The following is a 13,420-nucleotide window of genomic DNA, read 5'->3' as shown; positions in this document are numbered from 1 at the left end:
ACGTATGGGCTCCTGAAAACCATTTCTTCCCTCTGGTCATACTCAGTTCTTGAAGACTTTTTTCTCACAAGCGTTACTGAACAAGTTAGATTTGGAGTCCTAGGAACTTAAGAAGTGGTAGAAGAAAGGAGTGATTACTGAATTAGATGTTATTTCCAAAGCCCCTCCTAGGAAACAATAATTTATTACTCATTTTTGAATTCTAATTATGAGGAGAAACCCCCATAACTTAAGTGAATTATTTTGATAGAGAACCTAAAAAGTTCATTAAATTCCAAAGCAAACTGTTACCAGTTACCTTTTCCAGCTAAATTCATAAGCAATATGATGCTTATCCTTTATATTTGCATGTACTATGATGTCTAGAAGCAGGTTTTCCTGTCTGTAGCATAGGTGGGCCCAGATTCCTCCTCTACTATTATCCTCTCCGTGCCTCGGTTACTTTATCTCTAAAAAAGGTCAAAAAAAGAAAAAAAAAAAACAACCTACCTGATTGGACTGTTTCAAGGATTAAATGAGTTAATACTTATAAAGCACTTACAAATATTTTAAAATCAATTACATGATCCACACACCCATCCAGTCAAACAAGATCCACCACAAGTCACATAAGAAAATGAGTTCCTTTACTTTCAGCTTCTTTATTTACCCCTTATTAGGGCCGCACTTTGTCAACAGGGACAACTTATGTTCGCAGATTTGAACTTTACCAGAAAGGTTTTTGTATCTAATTTCAAATAATGAATTCCCGAACACTGGATGATATACCATTCTGCTGTACACGCATGGGAACCTTAGAGTTTGAAGAGTGCGAGGCCTAAGTAACTACTAGTCTATTTCTAAGGGGCTTTGACAACCAAGCAGCCGCTGAGAAAGTTACTGGTAATTGAGAAAAAGGGAGGCTAAGTCACCCTCTAAAAAAATAATACACTGAATTGGAGCGCTGCCTGCATTTCACTCTACAGCCTCTGGAAGAGGTGTGTTATCTAAGTGCTTCCATCAGGAATAATGATTGAGAAACTGCCTTTACTCTCCCTACTACGGTACTCCCAGGCAGAAATCCATGGGCTGATGCCCACAGTGTCTATCTGGTACTTGGTTATCACACATTGTTCAGAGCAACCCATCCTCCTGCGTGAAAGGCAGCGAAAGGGCACGGGGGGCCGGAACACTCCGGGTTAGCCGCCTTTCGAAGGTCAGACCCAACCCAACCCAGTACTTTTTCCGTGTCTAGTTCTTCAGGTCATTTAGGAATCGGCTACCTTTGTTTATGTTTAGAGCTTGGCTCAGCACCAGAAAGCATTAGTGCTTTCTAAAAAGAGAAGCATCTTGCATTTGCAGACAGTGCCAGGGGGAGCAAAGTTCATTCTCCTGAGTATGGGTGGATGACTCTCCTGCAACACGTGCGGGTTGTGGCAAAATCTTTGAATAACAGGGGCAGTTTAAGTGAGGCGGAGGTTTCGGGAAAGGCGAGGAGGTTGGTGTGGGGCAGAAAGCAAAGTGCGGAAGCTGTACGGGGATTCTTCTAGAAAGTGGGGTGGGAAAGGAGCTGGGAGGGCGTGTGGAGGGAAGGGATCTGTGTCAGAACGTGCGTGTGAGCGGATACAAAACCCGAGAGAGGCGTGAGCAGCGCTGTGTGTGCGAGCGGGAGCGAGGGGCGCCGGCTCGGGGTGTGTGCGCCTGGGTGAGTGACACCGAGGGGCGGGCTGGCCGGCCGGCCGGCGGGCGGGGGCAGCCTGCGAGGGGCGGGAGTGTCCCTGCGTGGAGCGGGCCGACCCGGAGTTGTGTCAGTGAAGGAATCCAGCCCGGGGGCCGAGCCGGCTGCACCCTCCGCCGCGAGCGCCGGCTGCGCGGGGCGAGCTCCGGACGGCGCGCGGCCCAGGCAGCAGCTCCCGCTCGGCCCGCCCTCCGCGTCGCAGGAGTCGCCACAGCCGCCGCGCCTCCCCCGGCGACCGCGCCCCCGATCCCTGTCCCCACGGCCCGGAACGAAGCGGCCAGCGCTCGGCACAGAGGTAAGCCCGGGGTCTTCGGCCGCCGCCCCCGCCGCCCGGGACCCCGTCCCCGCCCGCTCGCCAGGCCCGGGCCGGGACACAGGGCTCGGGCGGACGCCGTGGGCCTTTGGGGCCGGGACGGTGGCTGAGCCCGGGCCGCGCGATCCGCAGCCTGGGCCGCCCAGCCCCCGCCGCCTCCCGGGGCGCTGGGTGTGGCCCCGGCTCCGCGCCGACGCGGGCTGGCGGCGCGGACCGGACGCGGAGGTCGCCGTCCTTCTTTTCTCGGGCAGGCGCGGGCGAGCGAGCCGCCGGGCGGGAAGAGGTGGCGGGAGGAGGCGCTGAGGCCGGAGCACATTCGCGCGTCCCGGGCGAGCGTGTGGCCGCCGCGCTCCGGCGTGGACCCGCCCGCCCCGGATCTGAACGGCCGCGGTCCGTCGCCTGCCCTCCCCTGCGCGAGCGCCCCCTTCCACCCGCCCCGCGGACGGAGACCCACCCCCTCCCGCCGCCCTTTCGCTCCGAGCCGCCTTCGCCAGGACCATCTCGCCCTCGATCGCCGCCCAACCTGGGTGCCGCGGGTCCGGGGAAACCCTTGCCTCTCCGAGCTCACTGGAGCAGGATGCAGCGGCCCCCGGTGTCCGCAAACTCGCCGCGATTGCCGGGGGGGTGACGCGAGTAGCGCCGAGCGACCGGTCGCTGGACGAAGCAGGCGCGCTGCCGCGTCTGGGCGGGTGGACTGGGAGTCGGCCGGCGGCGGCCCGAGCCCAAGACAGCGGTTGTTCCGGGGACGCGAGAGGGTCTTCCCGCTCTCTCCACACCCTCGACTTTGCCGCGTCTCGGAAGATCGACCCCGCTCACTCGCACTCTGTTCGGTGGTTAATACTTACTGCAGACTTAGGAGGTGAAGGGCTGAGACTTTACCTGGACTGGGATGCAACCGAAATTTTCTCCTCAGCCGGAGGTTTCCCCTTCTTGGGGTGGGGGTGGGGGGTTGGTGTGTGTGTTTTGTGAACTTCCTGAGCTTTCAGTTCCCAGCAGTCCTGGTTTTAGTAGATGCCAAGGTTTTGGAGACCTGACACTATAAAGATTCTGTGCAGTATTTTCCCTCTGAGTGTGTTACCGTTTCTGTGGCTTGAGAAATAGTGAAAATCCTTGAACTCCACAGTCTCTTTCTTTACATAAAACATTATGTGTAATATTTTTCACTTGTTTATTTAAATTTTCTAATGTCATATTAAAAACTTTTACCAGTTCCCTCAGAAGTAAGAAAGAAATGACTGAAATTTTAGAACCTATGCAGAGGAAGAGGCTTTATGCCAGTATTTGAAAGTCTTGTGACCTTTATGACCGGTTTGTCTTAAAGAAACGGTTCATTGCCATACTGATTGATTTTATTTTCTAGAGATTAAGCAGATGTGCAATATGGCAGGGAAAAGAAAGGACAGGAAGTCAGAAATTGCTTCATTTTGAAAAATACATATATATTCAAGTAACAAATTCAGTAATTTTGAAAGATGCTCTGAAAATAAAATCTACAGTTGCCTTCATTGGCCGTATAAAATTATATCAACCAGAAAGCAGTGTGTTGTGTGGGTGGGGGCAATTTTTATCAAACAATGGTAGTGTTTTTAAAAAAATCTGTGTGTGGAAATATTTGTTGCATCTTTAACTGGGGAAAGATCAACTTTAGGAATGATTTTCTATTTGGACAAGGCAAATACTGTTGCAGTCTCTAATTAGAGTTTTGGATTATACTAAAGCTTTGTTAAAACCAATTTTATGGAACAGCAGAACAGAAAATATGTGCAGTTCTGTATCTGTGTGGCTTTAAATACACACACATACACACACACAAAGTAGACGAGCTCCAAAGGATAATTTGCATAAAAATACAATCAGTTGAATGCAGAGAATATTTAAGAGGATAGTAAAAACTCAACATCTGGGAATGGAGTATATTAATTGGCAATTTTCTTTTTTTCTTTAATCCCTGCCTCTGAAAATTTTAAATAATTTTCTGGGAGTCAACTTAGTTTAAAGTACTTATCTTAGACAGGGAAAATGATCAAGACTCCTTTATATTCACTTTGTTTTAGGGAGCTCCCTAATGAAAGTCTTCAATTGACCATTTCTGTGCTTGCATTGATTTTCAAGTGGCCGTTGTGGGGAGGGGTTTCTACTGGCTTGTGAGGCTGCTCCGCTACCTCTGTAACGATTGGGGAAAGAAAATGCTTTGGCCACACCATTGCAGCCTGACACGCCGCCAGTCGGGAGCGTGTCAAAGACCAGCTTTGCCGACAAATCGAAATACTTTCCATCCGAAGTTAAGCTTTAAAAGTGTCTCATTTTTGGTTTTAAGTTTTACGAGTTTCTCAGTCTCTGATCGTAGAATTGTTGCTCTTGTTATCAATGAATATTCATGTATGGCTTTTGTGTTGAAGGCACCTAGGTGGTCTTTATCCTGTTCTCTTCACACAGCTTTAATCAGCATCTTACAAGTGAGGCAGGACAGGAACTTTTGGATACAGTTTCATAAAATGGAAGAAGTTGAGGTTGCTCATGGTACGATCTAAGCTGCTACCACCTGTCTCGCCCTGTGATTAGAGTGGAGTGGGTTTTGTATGCATTGAACAGATACTGCTTACTCACTGCTCCCTTGTACGTCTTTCCTAGTCATCTTCTGTAGACCTTTTACTGTTATTTGACTGTGATAATTGAATCATATGGCTGTTATAATTTTTGTACAGAGACCAGTTGCTTATACAAGTATGCCACAGAACACGAGGGCAGATATAGAATATGGACAGATTTAAGTGATGGAGTCTGTTTATTGATCTCCGAATGATTGTGCATAAATGCAGCCACTGAAATTCATTCCACCCCTGTTCTGTCTCAGAGTGTAATCACACAATTAAAATATGATTTTCACGATACAAACAGTTAAAAGCTTAGTACACATAATTATAGAAGAAAAACAAACCTTCCTTTTTTCATCCATTTTTTGAAGTAGTCTGCTATGAAGGTGTTATTTCCTTGACACATCAAAATTGCTAATTTGGAGCTGTGATGCTTGTTATGTAAATAGGCCATATGTTGAATTTCTACAGAAGTTTATTCGTTCAGTGTTGTGATAATGGATAGGATCCCCTAAGTACCATAGCTAAGAGCCTATTTAGGCTGTGAAGATGCTTTGCTCTTTACTATTTATATCATTCCCATTATTTTTGTTTAACAGCTAGTATTTTTATTTTCTAATAAAAATATTCTTGAACGTGATGGTGTTTTCTATCCTTTTATCATACAAATCTTTATCTCTTGTCCGAACCCAAAGTCTATTCCTGTTTTAATAGTTTCCATGGTTGATGTCCTGTTAACAACAGGCCAAAGGCCACATACCTGGTAAACTTCTCATATTCTCTGCTAAACCTGTTCCTTTCACAATGAAAAGACTTTCTTTTTCTTCATACTGTTAAGTTCTCTTCATTACCCTTACTCCAGACCTAGGAACCATCCCTGACTCTTCATTCTTGTTCAGTCCCTTAGTAAAAGAGGGCACCAAGTCCTGTTAAGGCTTCCTTTATCAGAATTTTTCCCAGCCAGACCCCACATTTCCTTGGCAGCCCTCCTTCACTCTCCCCAAGCCCAGGCCCACAGCCATCACTGTTGTAAGAAGACTGCAATTGTCTCTGTCAGTGAGTTTCCCCCATTCTGCGTACTTCCACTGCATTGGCCTTCCTAAAACACTTCTCCGTAGAATTCTTTCCAAGGATTGTCTCACAGGAAGTCTGTGTTGAACTCATGTTTGTCTGATTACAGAGCTAGTGTTCTCTCCACTAGTTCAAATACTTTTTATGCCCCCTACCCCATCCTCCCACCCACCACTTTTGGTCCAACCTCTCAACTTGGTTTTACTATACCTCACTCTTGCCCAAATTTGACTTACCAACTTTATTTTCTACTTTTCCAACATGAACCTACTGTTCCTACTTACTAGACCTCACTGCCCTTCTAAGGTGACTTTGTTCCTTTTTGTTCATACTCTCTCTTTTAGAATGCCTTTTCTTTTTCCCTCAGACCTAAGCACCATCACCAAGTTCAAGTCCACTTTCACTTGAAAGTAATCATGTTATTTTCATTATATTCTTCCTCTTCAGCCCTTTTGTCAGTGTCATTCCTGTAGACCACGAGATACTCCCTTATACGATTGTGTTCTTAATTCTTGCTTTCCCGACTCGATTGCAAGTTCCTTGAGGGCACTGATGTACCTTGTATGCTGTCTTTCAGCCTGTATGCTGTGTCTATAGGCCTGGGACATAGCAAGCCCTTGATAAGTAAACCTGTAGAATCAATAAACTAGAAGGGTGAATTTTTTTTCAAGTTGGGCTTTGATGTTGCCTGTGTACTGCTCACCATCGAGTCCTCAGAGCCTAGCTTGCAGCTTGACACCTAGTCATGACCTTGATAACTGTTTGTTAATATAGAAATTAATGTTGACATTGGATAAAAGGGACAGTTGTTTGAAGGAGGCGTCTGTCAAGGAGTTTTCCCCCATTTCTCTTTGCTGGTTCTAATCAGCCTTCTCCATTCATCAGCTGTGAGGCTTCTGAGGCCTTGGCATTTTCCAGAGTTGAGATAATGATGGAGGCTGGCAGTTATGAGTTAGAATTAAGGAGGCTGTCGTTATTTTAAGGTGGAGTGATGGGTCCCATTAGTGACCAAAATGAAAGCATTCAGGCCTTATGCCAGTATTTTATACATAAAACAATTAGACTAGAGTTATCAGTTATATAAATATTCAGCTTATCGGCTCCAGAATCCCAGACTGTATTGCAGAGCTACACAACCTTTTCATTTAAAAGCTTTAAAAAATAAATCATCTGTAGCTCCGTGTAGGGATGAAAAGTGAGGTAAGGAAGAGCTGCCACACCCATCGTATTGTATTCAGGACAAAATTCAATTCTTTCAACTTTAATAAGACTCACTTTGTACAAGGCCCTGTTTCTGCCAGGAAGGAGTTTATAGTCTAGCAGGAGAAAAACACATGTGTCCCCGAAACAAAGGTCTAAGAGAGCTCAGAAGGGAAAAGTTCATTCTGCTTGGTAGGATGGTGGGGACCTTCCCAGAGTGACAGTTGTTTGAGCTGATTATTGAAAGGCTTTGGGTAAGATTTCAATAGCTATTATTGGGCACACAGGGGTGGGGGAAGGGCAGCATGGTTGGGAGGAGCGTAGGGCAGAATTTCCAGGGTTTTCTGACCCTAACCTCAGTCCTCTATTATACTACCACTGCTCCAAAGCTGAAACCCAGCTAGGACTCTCCCGGGTATTGGTGATCTGCAGCGTTCAGCAATGAAACTTAAAAGAATATACAGATACCTGCAATAATGACTTTTGGTGCCAAGTGCTAAACTGACCATGACATAAAGCGCAAAATAAACCTCGTAAGCAATATAATTGGTGCCTTTCTAGGTGGCATCCAACTTGCTTAGAATGCTCAAAAAGGTCTCCTGCAGTAACACCACTGTAGGCTGGAACTTTCACAGTAATGTAGACGGGGAGAGGTCAGCCCTGACTGTGGTCCCAAGTGGCCAGCCATCTGAGGGACACAGCCCAGTTGCAGAGCTCGATCAGTGAGTAAACACACTGTTCTGTAGTTCCCTGGTTCTGATTCTATGGAACTACCCCATGGATTGTCAAACTAGGACAGATGGGTTAAGGTTCAGGGAGACAGATTTGAGGTCAGTATAAGGAAGGTGGGCTCATTATGGGTTGTTCTGTTTCATGAGGCCACAAAACTAAATATATTCAAGCATGGGCTATACCAGGTAATGTCTAACTAAATACATGCATTGTCTCCATTCTTCCTCAGAGCAGTGCTCTTGGACCCCCGCCCACACCGTTTTACCAGTGTGCAGTACTGAAACCTAGAAAGGATGAGAAGCAATTAGGTTGTAGAGCAGGTGTTAACCAGGCAGTCTGAGGGGACAGACAGAATAGGTACTGGATGAAGAAAGGATACAAACATCAGATGGCCATTAGGATTTTTAAGCACCCTTCCTAATGCTAGTATTGAATTTTTAATTCTCCTTGGGGCTCAAGATGCTAATTGTTGCCAAGCACTAATTTATTATCAGCAGCACCCAATTCCTAGAAATTGTGAACAGAGTGAATACAGTTATCATCATCTTCATGATGGCTACCACTTAGTGATCATCCCATTTAAACCTAGCAGCTATCTTGCAAGGTCGGGATTATGTATCCTTTTGAGAAGGAGGCCCTGAAGCTCAGGGAAGTTAACCTAACTTGATCAAATCTGCCAAATTGATAAGTGGCTTTTTTCTTACACTACCCCTTGGAGGTAATGCATGGTGATACTGGAAATATTTCCCTATCAGTTCAGCACAATTACGGACCAGTCAGTGAGGCCTCTAGTTGTATGCAACCTGTGGCTTTCCCCAGTGATGAACATCCCCTGAGGTGATGTTTAGGCTAAGTCCAAAGGAATGTGAAAGGCTTGCAGGACCACATATCCACAGGAATTCCGGAAAACTACTGTCTTCTTTCTAGCAGCAGTTATCTGATTTTATACATGATACATAGTACTATTAAAGAAAGAAAAACTTCATGCGTAATTATATTTCACATGCATTTCTAAATAAGGAAAAAGTAGTTTTGCAGTGGTGATGTTGTGTCTTCCTTACAAATGGTGGGGCTTTCTTCCCCACTCCTTTTTTTTCCCTTTACGCTCTTCCAGTCTGAACACTGTCCCCTCTTGCTTCCTCAGCAAGATACTTGCTCCACTATCTCTGTTTTCTTCAGGGTCTCAAGCAACCTTCTCTTTCATCACATAAGCACGTGTAAATTTTCCTCATTCTTTAAGCAAGAGAAGATAAGACAGACAAAACCCCCATGGCCCCTTCCCTTTCAGTCTGGTGATGTTCCATCTCCCTCCCGATCTTAGAAGGTAGCTCCTTGAAGAACAGGTCCTCATGCGAGACCTACATCTGCCCACCTCCCCCCTTCCTCTCCAACCCTCTACAGCCCTTTCTCTCCAAACTGCCACCTCTGTCCCTCACAGGATCTACTGTCCAGAATTCCCTTCTAACTCTTGAGCTGTGTGCCACATCTGGCTTATGGACCACTCTTGAAGCCTTGCCCACCTGTTTTCTGAGTCGTTCCTCTCTCCTCATTTCTCCTGTTGCCCAGCTGCTCTTCATTCTCTGTGGGTTCCTCTCCTCGCAGACCTCCGCGCGCTCTAGTGTTCACCCTTCAACCCTCTGCTCACTCTTCACAATTGCCCTGCGGAGCTCACCGACTGTTTTCTTCTGCTGTCACCTGCATGTCGTTGATTCCTAAATCTGCAGCTTTGACCTTGAACTCTTCTGACGTCTGCTCTGGATGTCAAACTCAGCCAGTTCAACACTCCACTTCTACAACCAGCCCATCCCTTCTATGTTCTCCGCCTCAACTAAAGAAATCCACTTCACCAGGTTTAAAATCTGGGAGTTGTTCTGGGTTCCTTGCTCTTCCTGCACCCCTCATTCTCATTGATCACTAAGCCCTTAAAAACGACCCTCTCAAACTCTCCTGCATCTGCTCTTGCCTCTCTAGGCTGTTCCCGCCATGACCGCCTTGGTTCAGGCCCTCACCATTCTTGAGGATTACTGCAGTAGCCTTGTAACTGGTCTCCCTGCCTTCTGCCTGGCCTGCCTCCAATCCATTCCCCACATGGCCGCCTTTCTAAAAGGCAAATTTGATCACGACTCTCTGCTGCTTAAAATCCTTCGGCAGAGTCACTGCTTCTCCAGGATAAAATCTAAGCTCCCTAGCCGGGCACAAAAGCTCCTTTGTGATCTGGGCTCTCCCTTCAGGTGTGTATCAAAGTCTTCTCTAATGATCCTGGTCCCCACTGCCTCCCCCTGCCCACAGCATCCCTACTAAAGGAGATGAGTTGTTACAGGAGAGGGATGAGAGGAGGGATGGGAACCAAGAAGAGATGATAGAGCTGTGCCATCCAGTACTGTGGCCACTAGCTGCATGTGGCTGTTGAGTACGTGATTCGTGGCTCGTCCAAACTGAGCTGGGTTACAAGAGTGAAATACACTATGGGCTCAAAAACTTGGTCTGCAAAAAAGAATGTAAAATAGCTCATTAACTAATTTTAATATTGATTACTTGTTGAAACAGTAACATTTTGGATATAGTGGGTTAAATAAAATATATTATTAAAATTAATTTCACATATTTCTTTTTATTGTTTTTAACATGGCTACTAGGAAGTTTTAAACTCCCTCTGTGGCTCGCACTACAGTTCTGTTAGACAGCATTGTTAGAGAACATCTCCTCGTTCCCAGGAGAGGCATCCTATATGAGCCAAGCCCAGGAGCTTTTTGCATGATTACGTCAGCCCTATAGGTATAGAGAGGCAGCAATTGCTCAGTTTCCTAAATCCAGAGATATTAAAGGGCTTTAAGTAAGATTCAGGATCAGAGAGACGGATTGTGAAAACTACAGCCAGGGGCCCTACACACGCAGGGCTGAAGTCACGAGTCAGGTGCCTCTGTCTCCGCAGGCCTCCCCAGTCACCATCAGGAGAGGGAAGCAGGGAGACTGTGTGCTTGAGGAAGGATTCGAGGGAGACAGGAGGAGGAAGGGCCGGGCAGTTGGAGTCCCATTCCCAGGAAGCCTCCTGCTTGCGAGGTACCAGGCAGAACACCAGGAGCCACGCCTGGGTCTCTGGGATCCCTCCTCCTGCCATGGAGCCTCCCCCAGTGGGCGAAGTCCCTGCTCCCCAAGAGTCTTCAGCCTCAATAATATGTATGTGATAAAGGCATTGTGCATCAGACAAAATGGCCTGCCCAAGAACTGGTAAGTGCTCCTTAGTTATGCCTTAAGATACTGCAAGCAGCAATCTGTGGATCATTTGGCCCAAAAGGCTTGGAGGAAGGTATACAGGCTGTCAGAAGGACCCAGAAGAGAGTATGTCCTAAGAGATATGCAGAGCTTTATGTTTTCAAGTGGAAAAGCCAACCAGCAATAGGAAACCAGAGCTTATCAGGTTGGAGCAGGAGGGAGAAAGCCGGAGGTGAGGGGAAGAAACCATGACTATCACCAGGCGAGTTATGCAGATGCCAGTGAGTCTGATAGGCCGTGTGACTCAGCCCGTTCCTCCTGGTGGTTTGCCTGCTGTGTTCTGTTGAGCTCCTTGGTGCTGAGAAGAGTCCCCCTGGGCAGTTTTGATTTGCTCTTACATGTTAGGCATTAGTAGAAGATTCTGGTAAGGGGAAAAGATCCCTGTGCTAAAAATAAAAGTTTGAAAGTCATACCTGTACAGGGAATGGCCTGAGAAAGTGGTGACCATGCTGCTGTGGTGACTGCTCCCCAATTTGCGGGATCTGGGACCAGTTTGGGCCCTTTGCAGGAGGGCTATGGTTCCTTCCCACCTGCACCCCAGTCGCTTTCCATTGGACTGACCGTGAGGTTGGCCTCGCCCAGGCAGTTTACCTAGGAAGCTGGAACTCAGCCGCATTCCTGAGTGACCACATTTTCTCTTTGAGTCCCAGGTTCTCCTTTTCTCTCACATCCCAAAGTTTGTGCTTTGAGTTCCCGTGTAGGAATCCCAAATTGCCTTGGGTAAGGGCCTCATCAGTTATCTCCAAGCCTTCCAAAGGTGGCTCCCTTTATAATGTGATTTCAGAATCCATTCTACTCAAAACAGCACTTTAAATATCAAGTTTCTCTTTCTTTGCTCTCTACTTTACAAAGCCCTACATTATAAAAACTCAATTCTCTTTCCTAAGACCAGTATGGTTTAGAAGAGAAAGAGGACATGTTTGGTGCTTGAAAAGCCTGGTTTTGACTCATGCAATTGGCTGGCTGTATTAACTTGAGCCAATTACTTAATCTTCCTGAACCTCAGTTTTCTTATGTATGAAGGGAAATTAATAATACCTACTTGCTTTGTTATGATTTTTTTTGTGACTAAATAAAACAAGATATAAAGTGAGCCGCAGCAGGGCCTAAAATGCAATGCTATGGAAGGTAACTTAAACATCACACATGTACGCCCTAGATTGAATGATTTTATAGACAGTTTCCTGAGATTGATAAGGAAAAAGACAAGAAATCTGGGTCAAGGGGCCCAGAATTCAGCCATCACCAGGTGAAAAAGGACCAGAAGGAAGTTGCCTTCACATTTTGCCCTGCCTGATGGTTTGCATTTGTGAAAATACTCATCTGGGATTATGAGTACAGCATGAAGCTGTGGAAAAAAGGCCTGTTTACATCCTCTGCCAGGATAACATTAGAATAAACAAAGCAAGTTTTTGAACCTCTGAATAGTCAGGTGCGCTGCCATCAAAATAAATCTTTATTTCTATTCTTTCCTGGTAAATTATAAAGGAAGCCACAAAAATGCCCTGACAAGGAAGATTCATATACAAATTAGATGCCAGGGGCAGATTTCACACTTACTTTGTTGGAGCCATTCTTTCCTTAACCGTGGGTGTTTGGGAAGTTCTTTTGTTGTAGCCTTTGTTGCTTACAAGAAGGGGGGAAAAGCTTTAGTGTACTCAGGAAAGAATGGTTTTGATTGGAGGTAATGTTGTTCTCAGTGTGGGCTAACCTTCATATACTGTAGTGATTGCGAATACGTAACCGAGGAAACCCATTTATGGAAGCCCCCGAACAGCAGTGAGGTAGTCTGAGCTGACATACTGCCACTTCTGAGCGACCAGTGTTTATTACAGGAATGTGGGCAGTCAGTCCTGCAGTTTTTAAAGGGGAAAGTGGAAGATGTTACGTTGGCCACTGTGACTGCTATTTGCCTGTGAAATCTGAATGGTGGACTGGATTCAGAATATGCCAGTGATTTCCCGGGCCCTCGATGCAAGTGACCGCCCCACTGTAACACCACAGCCTCAGTGTGGTGTCGTATACAGTCATGAACACTCCAGGAGACAGTGTAAATCTACTGCCTCTAAAATTTAAAAAGACCATTAAAATATTATTTAACGCCGATCTGTGGCACTGAATATATAAACTCATATATTGTTCTGGTAGTCCCAGAGCAAGAACCATTCAGCTGTAATGGATGATATCAACTGAGGTGGCCATGATAAAATTCATTTATAATCTCCGCACTTTGGTAGAATTTGACTTTCTGGACTCTTTTGGATTGTTTTTAGATGTATAGTTATCTCTCATTTATTAATATTTAGATATTGTTTATATAAATGGACTAAGTATCTTCATGCAAGTTACTGATACGAAATTAGAAGCATAGAATGTGGGTGTTGTGGTCTAATGTTCCCCCCAGAAGCAGGAATCCCTTCCACAGTACCCCAGTTGACCAGGTGCCATTCGAACCCGGCCAGGTATGAGATGGTCACAATTTTGTGATGCTGAGGACTTCTGCCCGCAGTAGTGTGCAGT

The 13,420-nt window shown here is 46.0% G+C and overlaps 1 protein-coding gene and 1 long non-coding RNA gene across 8 annotated transcripts in view; one reads left to right on the top strand and one right to left on the bottom strand.

Annotated features, from left to right (window-relative positions):
• The window catches only part of LOC105082315 (uncharacterized), a 48,611-nt gene extending 45,904 nt beyond the window's left edge, over nucleotides 1-2,707 (bottom strand). For all 4 annotated transcript variants that reach the window (XR_836525.3, XR_012507135.1, XR_006720701.2 and 1 more), the window contains exon 1: nucleotides 2,554-2,707. This is a non-coding gene — a long non-coding RNA (uncharacterized LOC105082315). The remainder of the gene's footprint in view (nucleotides 1-2,553) is intronic.
• SPATS2L (spermatogenesis associated serine rich 2 like) overlaps nucleotides 1,416-13,420 on the top strand; it is a 157,247-nt gene continuing 145,242 nt past the window's right edge. Inside the window, exon 1 of one of the 4 annotated variants that reach the window (XM_045508000.2) lies at nucleotides 1,416-1,477. The gene's annotated coding sequence lies outside the window, so the exon portion shown is untranslated. Of the gene's footprint in view, nucleotides 1,478-1,579; nucleotides 1,685-1,711; nucleotides 2,013-2,692; nucleotides 2,890-13,420 lie in introns of those variants that run through there. The other 3 variants (XM_010971891.3, XM_074364197.1, XM_074364196.1) reach the window with 3 other exon arrangements.

This window comes from Camelus bactrianus, chromosome 5 (genome assembly GCF_048773025.1).
Source record: "Camelus bactrianus isolate YW-2024 breed Bactrian camel chromosome 5, ASM4877302v1, whole genome shotgun sequence".
Taxonomy (NCBI): Eukaryota; Metazoa; Chordata; class Mammalia; order Artiodactyla; family Camelidae; genus Camelus; species Camelus bactrianus.
The sequence above is the reverse complement of the archived record's forward strand: the minus strand, read 5'-3'. Positions and strand labels throughout refer to the sequence as shown.